Below are 12,267 nucleotides of genomic sequence, written 5' to 3' on the forward strand. Positions count from 1 at the left end.
ATCCGAAATGTTGGCCTACTGAAATGTATGTTCAGTAAATGCACTCAATACTTGGTCGGGGCTCCTTTTGCATCAATTACTGCATCAATGTGGCGTGGCATGGAGGCGATCAGCCTGTGGCACTGCTGAGGTGTTATGGAAGCCCAGGTTGCTTTGATAGCAGCCTTCAGCTCGTCTGCATTGTTGGGTCTGGTGTTTCTCACCTTCCTCTTGACAATACCCCATAGATTCTCTATGGGGTTAAGGTCAGGCGAGTTTGCTGGCCAATCAAGCACAGTGATACTGTTCTTTTTAAACCAGGTATTGGTACTTTTGGCAGTGTGGACAGGTACCAAGTCCTGCTGGCGAATGAAATTTCCATCTTCAAAAAGCTTGTCGGCAGAGGGAAACATGAAGTGCTCTAAAATTTCCTGGTAGACGGCTGCGCTGACTTTGGTCTTGATAAAACACAGTGGACCTACACCAGCAGATGACATGGCTCCCCAAACCATCACTGATTGTGGAAACTACACATTAGACCTAAAGCAGCTTGGATTGTGTGCCTCTCCACTCTTCCTCCAGACTCTGGGACCTTGATTTCCAAATGAAAATTGCCACTCTGGGACCTTGTGAAGTGTGTCAATGACTGCCTTCTGGACATCTGTCAAGTCAGCAGTTTTCCCCATGATTGTGGAGCCTACTGAAACAGACTAAGGGACCTTTTTAAACACTTAGGATGCCTTTGCAGGTGTTTTTTGTTTATTATTTCAATTTATTGAGATAATGAGTCTTGTGTTTTCATTGGCTGTAAGCCATAATCATCAACATTAACAGAAATAAACCCTTGAAATAGATCACTCTGTTTGTAATGATTCTATATAATATACGAGTTTCACTTTTTGTATTGAAGAACTGAAATAAATTTAACTTTTTGACGATATTCTAATTTAGTGAGATGCACCTGTATAATGTTCCCACAATACCGACATCACCCCACACACTTTGATACTACAAGGTGCCCCCCACAATATTGTACCACCCACTCCTTTGGCTAATAAATAAATCCTCACTTATCCCCATTCTTGATGCAGATACAGATGAACCCGGCACATACCAGCAACCTCCTGAATCAGTTTCCCAAGTCTGGAAATTATGGATCTGGGCTTGTGGGCAGGTGCTATTGATGTATGAGGGGTTTTATCTCTTTTCATCCTTCTCTCTGCCTCAAATAAAATAATAGATGATCGTTTTTAGTTAGCTGAAATATATGGAAGATGTCTTCTCTCTGTCTTCATCAAAAATGGATAATGTTCTCTTTCTTGCTAAAACTGTGATTTTTATTTTTCACTTAAAAACTATTTTAGATTTTTTTTCACCAGTCCTCATTAGTGCGATCATACAACATACAAGCCTCTGATTGCTCCGGTGATGCACTGTACTACTGTAGTGCGGTGTATTATCCCTGCCTGTCAGTGTAATACTAATGAGATGACATGACATGACATGAGATAACTGTTGGCCGAACAATCATTCTGCTGATGACTACCGTATCTATCCCGAATTCCCCGTACACACAACCATTCTACATGGCTGAGCTTCCCTGTGGTCTGTGGGAGTCATTGGCAGACTCATTTAGCGGACGCTTATCTCCAGGGAGAACAAAGGGATCAGCTTCTGAAATTCAGCAAGATCCTTCTCACACCTGACATCATCTGTCAGAAGGACCACTGAAATCAGCAATTTTAGTCTACTTTAGTCTAATGTGTATGCGAGCTTTAAGAGTTTAGTTAACAGAATGTTGTAAAATAATAAAAATACCACCACTTCTTAGGACCCCCGTCAGTCTCTGTTTTTCTTGGTCAGCCATAAAGAACTTGCGATTCCTATAGCCAATCAGTTGTTAATAGTAGTGGCCAACATAGCCAGTGATTGGGAGCATGGAGGACATGTCTTAGTCAGCAATTCAACTTATGTTCCAGTCCATGTGAGGCAAGAGAAAATATAACATCTACACATTCTATCTCCTGATATGTTTCCACCATAATATAATAATTGTATTATTAAATGGGATCTTTATGATGTTACATCGGCTCATCTTCTCCCCATTCAGATTCGTACAAAATCAGATAATCTCAGTGGAGATCTTCTATAGTAAGAATTTTTCTTATTTATCCTTCAAGGATGGATAAGGACAGGGACAAGATGGCGGATAGGATATTACATCTCACGCTAGAGATCCTCTTCCGGCTTACTGGAGAGGTGAGAGATTCTGATGACTTCACATTACATCATTCTTATCTATGGGAATAACAGATGAACAGAACTGGAGAGGTGAGGACTCTGGAAATGTCTGTAGTGAGACTTATTAATGTGTCTCTCCATAACCAGGATTACACAGTAGTGAAGAAGACCTCTAGTGAGCCCTGTCAGGACTCTGTGTCTGAGGGATGGAGAAGACCATTGAGCCCAATCACGGGGCCTCCACCTCACCCCCTAATACATGAGGACATCAATGACCAGAAGATCCTAGAACTCACCTACAAGATGATTGAGCTGTTGACTGGAGAGGTGACACTGCTGGGAATGCTGGGACATTATATTGTAACGCTATGAAGTGATTGGGGGGATGACTGTTTCATTGTATGTGTCAGGTTCCTATAAGGTGTCAGGATGTCACCATCTATTTTTCCATGGAGGAGTGGGAGTATTTAGAAGGACACAAAGATCTGTACAAGGACGTCATGATGGAGGTTCCCCAGCCCCTCACATCGCCAGGTAATAGACAGGACTAAATACACACGGTCTATAATTATCAGTATGTAAAGAATGAATTCAGTCCCTGTATGTGTTTCCTCCAGTTCTATCCAGTAAGAGGACAACACCAGAGAGATGTCCCCGTCCTCTTCTTCCACAGGACTGTAAACAAGAAGATCCCTATGTTCCTCAGGATCATCAGGTAGATGGAGAGAAGGTGTCATGAGATCTCTCCTATGATGTGTAGACGGCTGTGAAGGTCTTGTGCTCAGTCTTGTTTTATCCACCAGTTTTATACTTGTGTAATGAGAACGGTGGAGATTCCAGGATTAGAGATGATCATAGATGTGACTTCTCCATCTGTCTGTGACTTTTATAATATTTGTTTCAGGGTAAAGATCTGACCTATATTAATACTACAGAGACATATGTGAGAGGTGATGAGTGGTGTAAAGAGGAGATTCCTACATATGACTACCCAGGTGAGTTGCTTTGGCATGGCTCGAGCCCTGGTTTAATGGTATCAGTCCACGTCATAAATTACATTATGTTTTCGTTCCTAAGGAATTCAGATTACTGCACAATCGCTCCTGAAATGGGGAGCACTAATACTTTCTCTACTTTTCTGGTCAGGACTCATAGGAGCTCCCGAAGTCCATCATAAATAAGTAGAACTCCGGTTTAATGTTGTAGTTCTCATCTTGAACATACATTCTTGTTGGGGATGTAACATGTTTTTTTTACAGATTCATTCTGTATGATATGTGTGATTGTGGTGGGATTATCTTGCTTCACTTAAGTGAGTCTGCAACTGACGCGCCCCCTGGGCCATGTTCAGGGGAAACCCGGAGCCGGATCTGTATGGGGGTAGTAGTCCTTGTGGCGGTGACCCGGTCCGTGCCCAGGGTGTCAAACTAAGTGGCAGTCTATGGCAGTAGATGTTAATTTGATGTGTCGACTACGCCACCCGTTGAGTGCGGCTTTGAAGCCGCCGCTGCAGAGCAGTCCGCTGAGGCCGGTGGTATATGTGCAGCAGTGATGGTATAACCCCCAACGGGAGGGGTATGGCCTCAGGGCAGCAGGTGTGGATGATGGGGATTGTGATGGTGCAGTAAGGAGAGGCAGAGTCAGGAGATGCAGTTTCAGGGTTTTTACTCACTGATGTTGCTTTAGTCACTCTGGCCTTGAGTGACCACCCGAGCCGTGCTGCGTCCACCAGGTCCTGGACTCGGCCAACCCCCAGGCAATTCCGGAGCGTGGTCCTGAGCTCCTTTCTGACTCTCCCTTCCTCTGGCCGTTCCCACCAGGGATCCACTTTTGGCCGGCTCCCTCGGGTCTCTTGGTGGTCAAGCCTCCTCTGGGCTCCCTGACCCTATACTTGGTATGCCTTTCTAGTGGATTTGGTGAGGGTCGCGGCAGATCCTGACCACGACCTCCGGTTCCTGGCTAAGGTTTACTTCTGCCTCTGCCAGCTTGGGTTCCGGTACCCGTGTCCGCCAACCCTTCACCCTTCTGTCCTTATTCTGGGATCTTGGGGTTCCTTCTGACTCTTTCTCTGGGTCCTTCTGACTCCTCTCTCCTCTGCTTCACTGCAGGCTTTGCTCTGGAGCTGGGCCCAGCCGGAGCCACAGCTCCCTGTCAGCCCTCCTGGCTGAGGTCCTCTGCTCTGCTTCTCCTCAGGCTGAACTCACCCTGATCTAAGATGGTGCCCACCTTATATACTCCCTCTATGTGTGAGCCCAGGTGACCAGCACCCAATGGGCTCCTAGCTTTACCCAGACTACACCCCCTATCTGCCCCTACACTACTGGGATGTTCCACCCCCCTCCCACTCCAGCCAGGGACAGACGCTGTCGTACCTGCACATATACTGGTGGGAGTACCGTTGTTCTGTCCCCCGGAAATGGGATGTATGTAGTGCATGCAGCCTACTAGCTCAGTTCCACAATCCATCCTTACCCGGGAGTGGAATACCACACCTCTGGGTTGAGGTGCAATACCCCTGTAGCAGCCGAATCCTCAGGGTGCTACACAACTGTTTGGTAGTCTTTAAAAAAAGGTCTCCATTTTCTCTGCCAAATTCCTGACATCTAAATTTAAGACACCTTTATTCTGCACTATTATAAAAAGTTTTCTTTAATTTCTCATCTGACAGAAAATATTGGCCCCTACGATAGTTTAGATTGCCACGAGCTGCATACTCTTATTACTCCACAGAGGTTTCACCACTAGTTACTATTTTTTTACTGGTGAAGACTTTTGAGTTTGATGATTTCAGTAGATGTGTTATTGTCTATAGTCACAGTTTTTGACTACAGTGGTTAGTGCCCAAAAGCCTCTGATTTATCCACTTCCAGCAGACAGTTTTTTGCTCCTAACCAGGCCCTATTTTTCTAATCTGACGTGTCACTTTATGTGGTGAAAACTTTGGATGCTTCTTCTGATTCCAGTGATTCTAAAATCTTTTTTTTCTGTGGCACATTCTACTTTATGTTGCTGGTAATTTTAGATTAATATATTTTGCGTTTAGTTTTAAAAATACCTGAAAACTGCCACATTATTTAGAAAGATTTGTAATTTTCAAACTTTAAATTTGTATGCTCCTTAATCAGATAGTGATACCAGACAAAATAGTTAATAAATAACATTTACTTTATTTCTACCCTTAGATCGGCAGCATTTTTCCAACATCTCGTTTTATATTTTCACCATTCTTTTAATGGTTTTTCGGATGATAGAAGGCTTATAAATTTAGCAACAAGTTTTTATGTGTTCAATTAAATTTACAAAAACACAAGATTACTCCGTAAACCAGCCGGGATCACAACAGAATCAAGTACACAAACCGGGAGCTGAGCAATAGGGCTGAACCAGAGGGGAACAAGGCTGTACCTGGCACCTTGCAGCAATGTGCCTTGAGCTTTAGTAGGGTGTGGTGCTTTCCAATTACCTGAAGCAGAGAGCTGATTACTCCAGTTGGACAGCGCACACTGCCATACTGCCAGACTGGATGGTAGTACTGGTCCCAGCCACCCTATTCTTTGTGGCTGGACAGAGCCTGTGCTGCCCAGGGCTTCTGGTTACAATGTCTCTGCCCGCAGAATGAATGATGGCGGTGACTGGTGTTAGAAGAAGACATCGCAAGAGCAGATCCCAGAGGAGATATGACACACCATTTGCAGAAGCCCCAATGTTACACAATGGCAGAAAACTAGAGTAGAAGAAAACCCCATAAAGTGACTCCCATTTATAAATTAACCATCAGTGAATTAATCTATAGGAGCAGTGACCATTTTTACACCTGACTGGAGGTTGTTTTTTGAAGGATGAGTACAAGTTTTTATTAGTATCATTTTCGCCAACTTAACATTTTTTTGTGGCTTTTTATTTGAATATTTGGGAGGCAGAATGAACAAACAGTTGAACACCGTGCTCTAAAGGTTCATTCTATGAGGTCTTCTATTTGACTGTTAACTGTCATTGTTTAGTAAATAATTAAATGTTACTACATAACTTATCATTTCCATGGACATTTTGAGTTGAAATGTTCAAAAATCCAATTGGAATAGTGCTTCAAGTGGGGTACCACAAGGCTTTGTCCTGGCTCCAGTATTCTTCAACATTTTTATAAATGATCTACTGTACATAAGGTGACTGAAGGTAAACTAATCAAATTTGCAGACGAAAAGCTAGGAGGGATAGCTAACACTAGAGAAGACATAGAAAAAATTCAGAAGGATCTAGATAAGCTTGACCAATAGGCAGTGACTAAAAGAATGGTATTTAATGGAAAAAATGACATTACAGAATGGGCGGAATACAACTAGGCAGCAGCACATGTGAAAAAGACTTGGGTATACTAATAGATCACAGACTGCACATGAGTCAACAGTGTGATGCAGCAGTACAAAAGACAAACACAGTTCTGGGATGTATTAAGAGAAGCAAAGAGTCTAGATCACGTGAAGTAATTATCCCCCTCTACTCTTCCTTGACCAGACTCCATGTGGAATACTGTGTCCAGTTCTGGGCACCACATTTTAAAAACAGTCATCGAAAAACTGGAGCAAGTTAAGAGAAGAGGTACCAAGATGGTGAGCGGACTGCAAACTATCTCCTACGAGGAACGGTTTAAGGATCTGGGAATGTTTAGCTTCCAAAAAAGAAGGCTAAGAGGAGACTTAATAGCTGTCTACAAATATCTGAAGGGATGTCACATTGTAGAAGGATCATCCTTATTCTCATTTGCACATGGAAACACGAGAAGCAATGGAATGAAACTGAAAGAAAGAAGATACAGATTAGATATTAGAAAAACAGTGAGGATGTTCAATGAGTGGAACAGGCTGCAATGAGAGTTGTTGCGTTCTCCTTCAATGGAAGTATTCAAATAGAGGCTTGACCGACATCTGCCTGAGATGGTTTAGTGAATCCAGCATTGAGCAAGGGGTTGGACACTGACCCTGGAGGTTCCTTCCAACTGTAACATTCTATAATACAATCAAAAATATAAATTTCAAGGATATTTTATTCAAAAATAATAATTGTTTTTATTCTTGGCAGATGATTGTACCAGAAGATCAGAGGAACAACTGACATCTTCAATTTTTAAACCAGATGACCTTGAGATTGAAGTGAATGCCAGTGCTCCAAATATACCATCCTATCTTCACAACAAAGAAATGTCATCTGATCCTTTGAAACAGGTCTTATCTTCTGATTTATTGTGTGGAAAATATGTTAGCCAGGAATCAATTCTTGTTAAACATACCAGCATTCATACTGGGGATAAGCGACATTCATGTTCAAACTGTGGAAAATGTTTTAACGAGAAATCACATCTTGTTACACACCAGAGAACTCAAACCGGGGATAAGCCTTTTTCATGTTTAGAATGTGGGAAATGTTTTAACTGGAAATCGGTTCTAGTTAGTCACCAGAGAACTCACACAGGGGAGAAGCCATATTCATGTTCAGAATGTGGAAAATGTTTTAACAAGAAATCACATCTTGTTACACACCAAAGAACTCACACAGGGGAGAAGCCATATTCATGTTCAGAATGTGGAAAATGTTTTGCACATAAATCACATCTTGTTACACATCTGAGAACTCACACAGGGGAGAAGCCATATTCATGTTTAGAATGTGGGAAATGTTTTAACCAGAAATCAAACTTTGTTAGACACCAGAGAAATCACACAGGGAAGAAGCCATATTCATGTTCAGAATGTGGGAAATGTTTTACAAATAAATTATTTCTTGTTACACACCAGAGAAGTCACACAGCAGAGAAGCCTTTTTCATGTTCAGAATGTGGGAAATGTTTTAACCGAAAATGGAACCTTCTTAAGCATCAAAAATCCCACACAGAGAGAAGCCATTCTAATACCTAGAATGTGAAATTGAATTACTGAAAAATCATATTTTGTTGACCATCAAAAATAACTCACGCTGGAAGAAATATATATTTTGACAAATTGTACAAGAATCTTATAACAGACTGTTGTATAATTAAACAAGAAAGGGAAATTACTTTTGGACTTACTGTGTTTTTTTTCATTATAAGACACACTTAGTTTAAACAAGAAATAGTTTTGCTAATAAGTGAGTGTCTCTTATAGTCCCCAGCAGCTTCCTGGGATAGAGGTGAACACTGAAACAGTGTCCTTCCCAATCACTGACAGAATGTTTCTCTCTTGTCTGCCGAACACTGATCTATGTGATCAGTGTGGAGCAGGAGAGGATGCTACCAGGAACTGCATAGAGGCTGCTCATCCTGAGTGAGCAGCTGAAGAACCTTCCATTTGACTAGCTCCAGGACCTTTCACGTGACCTAGAAGGAACTGCAAAATGGGGTAATGAATACACAGTGTATGTGTATGCAAAGGTGCATATGTAGTAGAGCTTTGCGTATGTAAATGTGTATATGTAGCAAAGCAGTGTGTGTATGTGTCAGGCATGACAGCTGAGAGATCATGCTGATAACCCTGCTGTCACCAATATGTCCGGGAATAACACTCTGCTACCTCTAATTGTCAGGACAATTACGTAATTGAGTGATGGACATGGGTGCAGGCTGTTTTCAATACTAGACCAGTTATTGGGTGCTCACAGTGTACTTATAATATATACACATCCTATTCCAACACATGAAAAAAAAATATATACAGTGAGGAAAAAAAGTATTTAGTTAGCCACCAATTGTGCAAGTTCTTTTAAAAAGATGAGAGAGGCCTGTGTAGCGTCGGCGTCCCTGCCTCCTGCTAGGCAGGGACGCTGTTCCCCTCACCTCTCCGCTCTGTGCCCGGCGTCTTCCTCCCGCTCTGCTGGCAGCGCGCGCTGCTTCCCGGCCACGGTGCTTAGGGCGCGCGCGCGCTTCCCCTCTCTTAAAGGGGCCGTGCGCGCCGTCCTAAGGAGTCCCCGGCCAATGGCCGGAGGACTTCACCATATATAAGGCACCTCCTCCAAAATGGAGGTGCCCGAGCAATGTTGCTGCAAAGCCTTCACTCTGCTTCAGCCCTCAGGTCCCGTTTCCAGTTACCTGCCAGTCACCTGCCAGATTCCTGCCTGTGACCTGCCAGTCACCTGCCAGATTCCTGCCTGTTACCTGCCAGTCACCTGCCAGATTCCGGCTTGATACCTGCCAGATATCCGTTTACCTGCTTGCAAGCCTGCGGTCCGACGGTCTGCCTTCCGACACCTGTCAGTCTGTCTATGGACCAGCCTGCCTGCTCACCTGGGAGCGCTCGTCTGCTACCTGCCTGCTAGCCTACCTGGAGGCTCCGCCTTCACTTGCCGTGACCACCTGCCTGTCCAGAGACTCTTGTCTGCTCACCTGGGAGCGCTCATCTGCTACCTGCCTGCTAGCCTACCTGGAGGCTCCGCCGTCACTTGCCGTGACCACCTGCCTGTCCAGAGACTCTTGTCTGCTCACCTGGGAGCGCTCATCTGCTACCTGCCTGCTAGCCTACCTGGAGGCTCTGCCGTCACTAGCCGTGACCACCTGCCTGTCCAGAGACTGTCCCTGTCACTTGCCGTGAGTACCCGTCTTTCTACCCAGAGATTGTCCCTGTCACTTGCCGTGACTACCTGCCCTTCTACCCAGAGACTGTCCCTGTCACTTGCCGTGACTACCTGCCCTTCTACCCAGAGACTGTCCCTGTCACTTGCCGTGACTACCTGCCCGTCTTCCCTGGGAGCCACCCGCTTCCTTACAAGGACCGCCCCCTTGTATAGTTGCTCAGAGGTTCCGTCTCCCAGACCCGTTACAGTTTGCTCGGGCCATGGAATCCGGTGGCACCCAAGCTCCCTCGCTCTCGGACCTATGTCATGAACTGTCCCGTCAGAGGTCCCAACAGGAGTCCATCCTGAGTCACCTGCGGAGTGTCAACTCTCGCCTGGACACTCTGTCTGCTCCACCTGCAACCACCGCTAGTGTCATGACTCGCAACCCGGCAGCGCCGCTGCCCACCAATACCATGGTATCCTGTCCCGGACCCCGGTTTTCTGCACCTCCTCGTTTCGGAGGTGACTCCGCTCAATCTCGGGACTTCATAAACCAGTGCACCCTGCACTTTGAACTCTTGTCCCACCAGTTTATCTCCGACCGGTCCAAAGTAGCCTTTATCATGTCCCACCTCACGGGGGAGGCTCTGGCTTGGCTAAATCCTCTATGGGAGAGAGGAGATCCCCTGGTGTCCGACCTGCCAGCCTTTCTCACGGCTTTCCGGAAAGTCTTCGACGAACCCGGACGGAAGACCTCATCCGCATCGTCTCTGCTACGCCTCCGTCAAGGAGATCTCACCGTGGGCCAATATGCCATACGGTTCCGTATCCTTGCTTCGGAGCTGGCCTGGGATAACGACGCTCTGGTGTCTGTCTTCTGGGAGGGTCTGTCCGGCCGTATTAAAGATGAACTCGCCAGTTGGGACATTCCTACCACTCTTGACGACTTAATAACACTTGCCACCCGGATTGACATCCGATTCCAGGAGCGCGCCAAAGAGGTCACCCGTGAGAGGAGGTTTCCACGTCTAGCCCCCACCTTCCAGAAACCCGTCACTCCCTCCGTTACTCCCCAGGCACACTCACCTGAGCCTATGCAGGTCGACCAGACCAAGATGGTCAAAACCCGTCAAGACTTACGCCGTGCCGAGGGGAGCTGCTTCTACTGTGGCAGTAAGGAGCACCAGATCCGTTCCTGCCCAGAGAGGTCGGGAAACGCCTGTGTCTAGGATCGCTCAGAGAGGTCGCCCTAGACAAAAGTAAACCCTCTCCATCTCTGATGCTGTCAGTCTCTATCACCTGCGGAGAGAACCGCTATTTCGAACTGGCTCAACTTGACTCAGGAGCTGCTGGAAATCTCATTTCTCAGTCTCTGGTAGAGAAATACCGCATTCCCACCAAACCTCTGGCTGTACCCTTATCTGTCGCCGCCGTGGATGGGGGCCTCTTACCACATCCCATCCAACTCATCACCGAATCCATAACTCTGCAGGTGGGAATGCTGCATTCTGAGAGCATCTCCTTTCATGTTCTGCCTGGACTCTCTCACGCACTCTTGTTAGGCCTACCTTGGCTCCAGAAACATGCGCCCGTGCTTGACTGGCAGACCGGAGAAGTCCTTCGCTGGGGACAAGACTGCCATAGGACTTGTCTAGTTCCCGTTCATCCTGCTCGTCCTTCTCCTACCCCAGTCAGTCTACCCGGTCTACCGGTTCCCTATTGGTCTTATGCGGATGTCTTCAATAAAAAAGAAGCAGAGACATTACCCCCTCATAGACCATACGATTGTCCAATCGACCTGATACCCGGCTCTACTCCTCCCCGTGGGCGTATCTACCCTTTGTCCGCAGCGGAGACCCGGTCCATGTCAGAATATATTGAGGAGAATCTGGCCTGGGGATTTATCCGGAAATCTACCTCCCCGGCGGGAGCAGGCTTCTTCTTCGTCAAAAAGAAGGACGGCTCACTCCGTCCTTGTATAGATTATAGAGGCCTTAACCAGATTACGGTGAAGAATAAATACCCCCTCCTGCTCATTCCTGAATTATTTGACCGCCTGAGGGGGGCTAGAATCTTCACCAAACTGGATCTCCGTGGGGCATATAACCTGGTCCGTATCCGTCAGGGAGATGAGTGGAAGACGGCATTCAACACCCGGGATGGCCACTATGAGTACCTTGTAATGCCCTTCGGTCTCTGTAACGCTCCTGCCGTCTTTCAAGAGTTGGTCAATGACATCTTCCGTGACCTTCTCTACTCCTGCGTGGTGGTGTACCTGGACGACATCTTGGTCTTCTCTCCGGACCTTCCTACTCACCGGAGGGATGTTCGTCAGGTCCTGCTCAGGCTCAGGCAGAACCACCTCTACGCTAAATATGAGAAGTGCATCTTTGAGCAGACCTCTCTTCCATTTCTGGGCTACATAATCTCTCAGACCGGCCTACAAATGGATCCTGAGAAACTGTCTGCCATCCAGAAGTGGCCCCGACCAGAGGGGTTGAAGGCTATTCAGCGGTTCCTGGGCTT

The 12,267-nt window shown here is 46.0% G+C and overlaps 1 pseudogene; it reads left to right on the plus strand.

The window, feature by feature from the left end:
• Positions 1-8,255, plus strand: part of LOC141271402 (uncharacterized) — a 53,280-nt pseudogene extending 45,025 nt beyond the window's left edge.
• Positions 8,256-12,267: the final 4,012 nt, after the last annotated feature.

Source organism: Phyllobates terribilis, unplaced genomic scaffold, assembly GCF_046119375.1.
Source record: "Phyllobates terribilis strain yellow unplaced genomic scaffold, ASM4611937v1 Scaffold_5__5_contigs__length_657084704, whole genome shotgun sequence".
Taxonomy (NCBI): domain Eukaryota; kingdom Metazoa; phylum Chordata; class Amphibia; order Anura; family Dendrobatidae; genus Phyllobates; species Phyllobates terribilis.